The 6,917-nt window shown below is 39.6% G+C and overlaps 1 long non-coding RNA gene across 1 annotated transcript; it reads left to right on the plus strand.

The window, feature by feature from the left end:
* The first annotated feature begins 259 nt into the window (after nt 1-259).
* On the plus strand, nt 260-6,418 carry LOC110038733. The gene is made up of 3 exons (XR_002295451.1): nt 260-337; nt 701-750; nt 6,334-6,418. It is a non-coding gene; the product is annotated as an uncharacterized LOC110038733 (long non-coding RNA).
* Nucleotides 6,419-6,917: the final 499 nt, after the last annotated feature.

A 6,917-nucleotide genomic window follows, 5' to 3' on the forward strand; every position in this document is an offset into this window, starting at 1 on the left:
GTCAATCCTTCTTTTAATCAGGCCATTCGAATCTCCAGTTGCCATTTTGGATAAATTTTTAAAATTGAGCGATTAAATTGAAGAAATGCAATATTTTGGATATAATTTGACCACATACGAGTAGTCGATGGACTATTTTGGAGTTTAGTCCATTATAAGATTAAATCCCAACTATATAGTTAATTTTCACGTGTATTTGATTTAAGATCAGATTAATTTATTTGGAAACCTTCTAGTGAATTTGCGTTGTAATGCTGTAGGAAACGGGTTGTTTCCATTAAAGATGGCTGAAAAATGGAAATCTTTAAATTTTCTTGGATTGGAGATCAATAATAAGGTACGTATCTCCTTTTCTTTTTGAATTATGACTTGTATACTGCTACGCAACTATATAGATATAAGGAAATTTTACATCCGTAGCACATAGTCTTAAAATTTTACATATCTCACACCTAAACTTTTTCTTATTTACATATATAGCATTTTGGTGTTTTGAACGTATGCGTGAAAAAGTAGATTTCACTATTAGAAAGGGTAATGGCACTGTTTTTTGTGTGATATTAAAGATTTGATTGCTATATGTGTAAATGTGAAAGTTTAGATGTGAGATATGTAAATACATAAGAATTGTGTGTTATGTACATAAGAATTGTGTGTTATGTATGTAAATGCACCTAAATATAATAATCAATTTATGCAGCTGGTCATGCATTGTCTGGATGCCATTGTTGACTGCAAGAGAACAAATGTGTATGCTTTTCCTGAACTAGATTTCAACTATCCCCTTTAATGGTTTATTTAAGTTTTCTGCTTTGTTGTGATAGTTTGCTCTTTTTAATTGATAAAGTGATGTTGGAGTTAACCTGAATCATAAGAAATATAAATATTATTGCTGAATTCAAATAGGCCTACAATGAGACGCTTCAAAACAGTAAATAAAGGACAAAGAACACAAACAACACTCTAGGAGAGGACGACAATGCTGGGTAGTGGCTTGATGGTAGGTGTAGGGCTGGTGGGATGCTGCCGGTACAATGGGGAGGCCTGGAAGGCAGAATCGAGTGTCGTTAGTAGCAGGAAGGCGAGGGGAAGGGGGATGGCAGCAGCAGGCTGGGAAGGCGGAGAGGTGTCACAGTAGGTGGGGTTGTTGTTTGGGTTTCGATATAAATAGAAAGAAAATAGAGGGGAAACTAAAAAGTTTTATTCTAGCCCCCCTAAGGAGGTCGGTCGGTCTAGCAGGAGGCTGGACTGGAACAGGAGTTGTCCGGTTCAACCAACCTCTCCTTCCAGCCTGTTCATTAGGCTTCTCCCAGCCTCGTGTCAATCTCCTAGGGTTGGGGGGTTTTGATCTTTGTTGTCAAAGTTTTTAGTCATCATCTGTAGTTCTAGCAACACTTGTATCCCACTGTCTACTGCACTGTCTTTCAAGGCACCTGAGAGTCTTCCTCAACATACGAGCAACATCCACACCGGTCCAATCTTTTGGGAGTCGACAACTGAACTGAACTCAGTTTGCATGTCTCCCAGCCCCGCGTCACTCCTGGGGTTGGGGGGTTTTGAACTTTATTGTCGAAGTTTCTAGTGTTCGTCTATAGTTCTAGCAGAACTTGTATCCCACTGTCGACTGTACTGTCTCTCAAAGCACCTGAGATTCTTCCCCAACTTACGAGCAACATCCACATCGGTCCAATCTTTTGGGAGTCGACAACTGAACTGAACTAGGTTTGCATGTCTCGCCTCTGCAGTTGAATGCTCTCGCACTGTGGCGACGCCGGTGGTAAGGTGTGGATCATAATATCTTGAAATACCCTCTATCGTGCTTGTCCTATGTCTGGAGTTGGTGTCTCAGTCCTATAATTCTCTGTCGTCACCAAAACTGGTCCCACTGATGCTGCTCTACTGGTAAGGGCTCAAGTGATCTCGAGCTCCACCTAAGCAAGTAAGATGATGACCTTCCCATCCTTGGTAAATGAAAATGTGTTTCTGAATCCCTTATGCTGAGTTCTCAGGTCAAATCGTCACTTTATCCCCAACAAAATGTAGTGGGAATGCATGGGGACCACTTTACCCTTCCGATCAATGCTGACTCTGTTCTTCTTCAGTCACGTCAGAGAATATGATTGGGAGTGACTCTGAGTCATGAGGCCCATTATCTCTACCATCTGCGTAGATGTTACATTCTTACTATTCTTATCATTGAGGATGAAACTGCATATATTCTCGTTCATAGTGCTACGGGTATCGAATATGTTGTGGTGAAGCTACTGTGGATCTCTCATATCTTAAGCCTGTAGGATCCGTTGAACCATAAGTATCTCTCCTTCATCTAATGGCAGATGATACACCTCACACTATTCCTTAGGACGTGCTACTCTTCTACAACAATCTGCTCAATAAAATTCATAACTCGGTTCATCGAACAGCTGGAGGCAATGTGCCCAAATTTGTGACATCTGAAGTATTTCTCTGTTGGAGACTGTAGTAGGCGTGCTACTCTTCTCAAGCTTCTTCTCACAGGGGGTGGCTCTAACCTGATCTGATCCAACTTTCTCAACTCCTTGAGGTGTACTCCTGTTGGTGTCGCCGACTGGTGGTGGTTGTTTGTCTGCTGTCTCTGTCTGTTGTCTTTCTACTTTTTACTTCCAGTGCTAAGGTCTGGACATCCCTAAGTGACCAATACAACTGTAGCTGTACCGTATTGCTAATAAGAGACTTCAAGCCCCCAAGGTACCGTCTATAGTGTGCTCCTCAGGCTCGATCAACTTGCATCTCATCTATAAGTGGTCGAATTGAGCTGTGAACTCCACGAAAGGTCTTGCTGCTATAGATTGTGGAGTTTCAGAAACATGTCATGGCGGTAATGAGGTGGAAGATATTTTTTTGTATGACTTTCTTTATCTTCTCTCACTTGGTAATCTTTTCACTTCCTTCTCTTTTTCTCTATCTCTGTAAGTTCTCGCGCTACAAAGAGACACTTTTCTTCAATTTGATAGCAGTTAATTTGACCATGCTGTCCTCTGGCACATCTTTATGCTCAAAGATCCATTCAACATATTATAGCCAATCAGTAAATTCTTTTGGATCCATAACTTTCTCAAATTCTGGTAGATTCACCTTGATCTCAGAGTCTGTGTCCCCCAACTGATGTCTCATCTCTAGGCCTTCTCTGATACTGGATTCTGAAATGTTGCGGCCTTTCATCTTCATCACCGACATCCTCCCTATGGAAGGTGTTGAAAATTTTGTCACTTTTTTCTCTTCGACATTCCCGGTCACCATCAAGGGTAAGTTTCTTCTGGGTGTCATTCCTAAAATTTTGTCAATCTCCACTGAAGTAGGTTGATTTCTTGTTGTATCTCTTCTTGGGTATGTTCGGGCAGGTATCTCATAGGTGGCATTGTTAGAATTTGGGATTTGTGGAAGTGAAAAGGATATTCGGTGATAAGAAAGAAAATTCTTGGTTTATGGCGGATGCTAGGAAACCCTATGATAGGACTAGGCTTAGACTAGCTCTGTTATCAAATGATAACCGAAACCACAAGAAATATATATTATTGTTGAATTCAAATAGGGTTGCGACGAGACTCTTCAAACAGTAAATAAATGACAAACAACACAAACAACACAAACAACACTCTAGGGGAGGACGACCGTGTTGGGTGGTGGTTGGATAGGGGGTGGAGGGATGGGGGGGTGGCTGGGTAGTGGGGAGAACTGGCAGGGCTGGCTGGTGACTACAGCAGACTAGGAAGGCAGAGAGGTGTGACAACAACAGGTGGGGTTGATGCTTGGGTTGCGACAGCAGCATACAAGAGGTTTTAAGGCTGGCGGCATGAAAATGGGGAAAGGGAAGGTGTCGAGGTGGAAGAGCAGCAAGCAGTAAGTGGCAGAGGATGAGGAGGTCGGGGATAATCACCACCTCAGAGCGAGATACAGTCGGAGCGCCACTCATCATCAGATACAACCCTGGAAAGGGAAAATGGGATGCTGACACGGCTATTCTGACGAAAATCTGAAATAAAACTCACAAAAACATAATCTTAATTTAGCAAACACATATAAATAGAGAGGGAATAGGGGGGAAACTAAAAAGGAAAAGGGCAAGCAATGAGCGGCAATTCTGCGCCCTAAGTAGGCTGGTCGGGACAGGAACTAGCCGGTTCAGCCAACCCGTCCTTCCAGCCGGTTCATACTGTTCAATCAACATGTTATATGTTATTTGATGTGGGGCGTGAAAGTGACGTGGAAATGTTAGTACCTAACTAGTTCAGATTTGTTGAGGGATCGATCAGCTTTAGCAGGGGAAGTACACCTTTCCTATTGAAAGGGCTTCATTTCTAGTTATGCTAAGGTTATTTATTTACTTTGTGCATTTAGATTTGCACTTTTTGTAGTGTGTTTGGGACAGCCGCCGACATCTTTGTTTTTCTTTTTAGGGTTGTAACAAATGGTCCAGTGGTGCTCCGGTTGTAACTTGCTCCCAATATGGAGATTATCCTTCCCTTACCATTTCCCATCCTTCCCACATTGCTCTCCGTCACCCACCATTGTTGTAGCCGCTCGGATAGCAACCCTTGGATATTTTCCTGCAATTTCAAACCTTCCAGTTTGTCCTTGCTACCGTCATCCCGAACAACCATCTTTTTGTTGTCTTGCAGTCCATCGCATCCCCCGTCACTGCCGCTGTCATTCCCCCTTGCCATCACGACCAATAGTTGTTATATGTTGTTTTACTCGCTGTCCAACTATATTTCTTGTTGCCACCACTTAGGACAACAACCACAGTTATTTTTTTGTGCAGCTTCGCACTTCCCCGTCATGCTAGCAACACTCTTTTGCTGCTGCCACGCCTTCTAGCCCATGGACCGCCCTTTGCTACCTTGCAGTCCATCGTATCCCCCGTCACTGCCGCTGTCATTCCCCCTTGCCATAACCGCCAATAGCTGTTATATGTTGTTTTACTTGCTGTCCAACTATATTTCTTGTTGCCACCACTCAGGACAACAACCACAGTTATTTTTCGTGCAGCTTCGCACTTCCCCGTCATTGCTAGCAACACTCTCTTGTTGCTACCACGCCTTCTAGCCCATGGACCGCCCTTTGCTACCTCTCGGGATGTCCAGACCCTCACAGATCACCACCACCACCTCACCATCCACCTAATTTGAGTTTGTGTTATCATTTATTACAATTTCAGATTTCCATTTTGCTGGTCTGTAATTTCTTTTATGATTTCAACAATAATATTTATTTTGCATCGTTTTGGTTAACTCGAGTATCATTTTTTGCTCACTTTTTATTTAATTTGTAAATTTTATATCATGAAATATTGTTGAAGGGTGTTGCTAACTTAGTTTAGGCGTGGCAATATATTCATTTTATTTAGAAGCCACCTAGGGTCACTTTTTGTTTTTTGTTTTCTATTATTTATTATTAATTTTTGTTTAATTTATGCATGATTTGAAATAAAACATATTTTACATATTAAAATAAAGTATGATAGTTTTAAAAATTTCTCTAAACTCTTAAAAACTATTTTGAGTTTTTTTAAAAACAATTTGATTTGTTTTTTAAAATGAAAAACTAAAACAATTCACTAAACAAGCATGATAAAAACGACAAAAAAAAAAAAAAACTGTAAAAATGATCCCAAAAGGCCCATAGTTTATGAGTCTGGTTTAATTTATGGTTTGATTGTATCTTCTCCATTGTCTATGTAGTCAATATGCCATCCTAGTAGCAAGTCTAACTTTTGATTTTGCATGTCACTATTACAATATTTTAATTTATGAGCATACGTACAAACATGCATATGTTTGTGATCATGTCACTTTTTCAATATTTTAATTTATGATCATACACACATGTATGCATGTGTTTATGATTATACATAGATGCATGCATATGTTTTGGATGGATTGATGGATGAATTTCGTTATCTTGAGAAATTTATATACCTAGCACACAGTTCTTATGTATTTACATATCTCAAGCTTAAACTTTCATGTTTACATATATTGCACTTCGATGTTTTAAACCTATGCATGAATAGATTTATTTTACTTTTAAAAATGATAACTGTGCTATTTTATGTGATTTTTATGAGTGCTGTGTGTTTAAATATGAAGGTTTGGGTTTGAGATATTTAAATACATTAGAATTGTGTGCTATGTATGTAACTGCCCCTGATCTCTTTTACTTCTATCTTGCTTTTCCAGGTTTAATAATTATTTTTGTATTTTCACTCCACCAGATCTCATTATTGTTGTATGATTCTATGATTTCTTACAATAATTTTCTTAAGAAATCTTTCATTCCAACTTTCTTTATCAGGCATTTCATATCAACAAATGCAACTTCCACATTTCGCTCTATTGTTTCAACTTATCCTGGACGATTGATTCTTGTTTCAATACAGGTATTTTTCTCGCTGCACCCTTCAAAGAAGCTTATTTTCATCTTTGCAGACACTATTAAAAAAATTATACTAATATAAACCATAAAATTGTTCTATCATCACAAACTATTCCTTTCATTTGATTTGATTGGAGTAAACTCGTAAAAACAATTTTAAAGGGAATTCACACAGATTTCTTTTATATTTACATATCTAACTGATATCGGAGTTAATCTAAACTATAATAAAAAGACGAATATTATTACTGAAATTAAAAAAAAAAAGAAAAAGAGTTTACAAACAAAGACGCTTGACGATAAGAAAATAACTATACAAACATAAAAGAGAATATAGGGCGATGGCAAAGGGGGTGGATGACGGCGGGCATCAGATAGAGGGGTTGGTTGAGGGTTGTGGCTGTATCTGGAGGCTTGGAATGCCATTACTACAGTACTGGAAGGTAGGGAGAAGGAGTGGTAGCAGCAGGACAGCAGCGAAGAGGATGGCGGCAGCGGACTGG

The sequence above is a fragment of the Phalaenopsis equestris genome, unplaced genomic scaffold (genome assembly GCF_001263595.1).
Source record: "Phalaenopsis equestris unplaced genomic scaffold, ASM126359v1 Scaffold233659, whole genome shotgun sequence".
Classification (NCBI taxonomy): domain Eukaryota; kingdom Viridiplantae; phylum Streptophyta; class Magnoliopsida; order Asparagales; family Orchidaceae; genus Phalaenopsis; species Phalaenopsis equestris.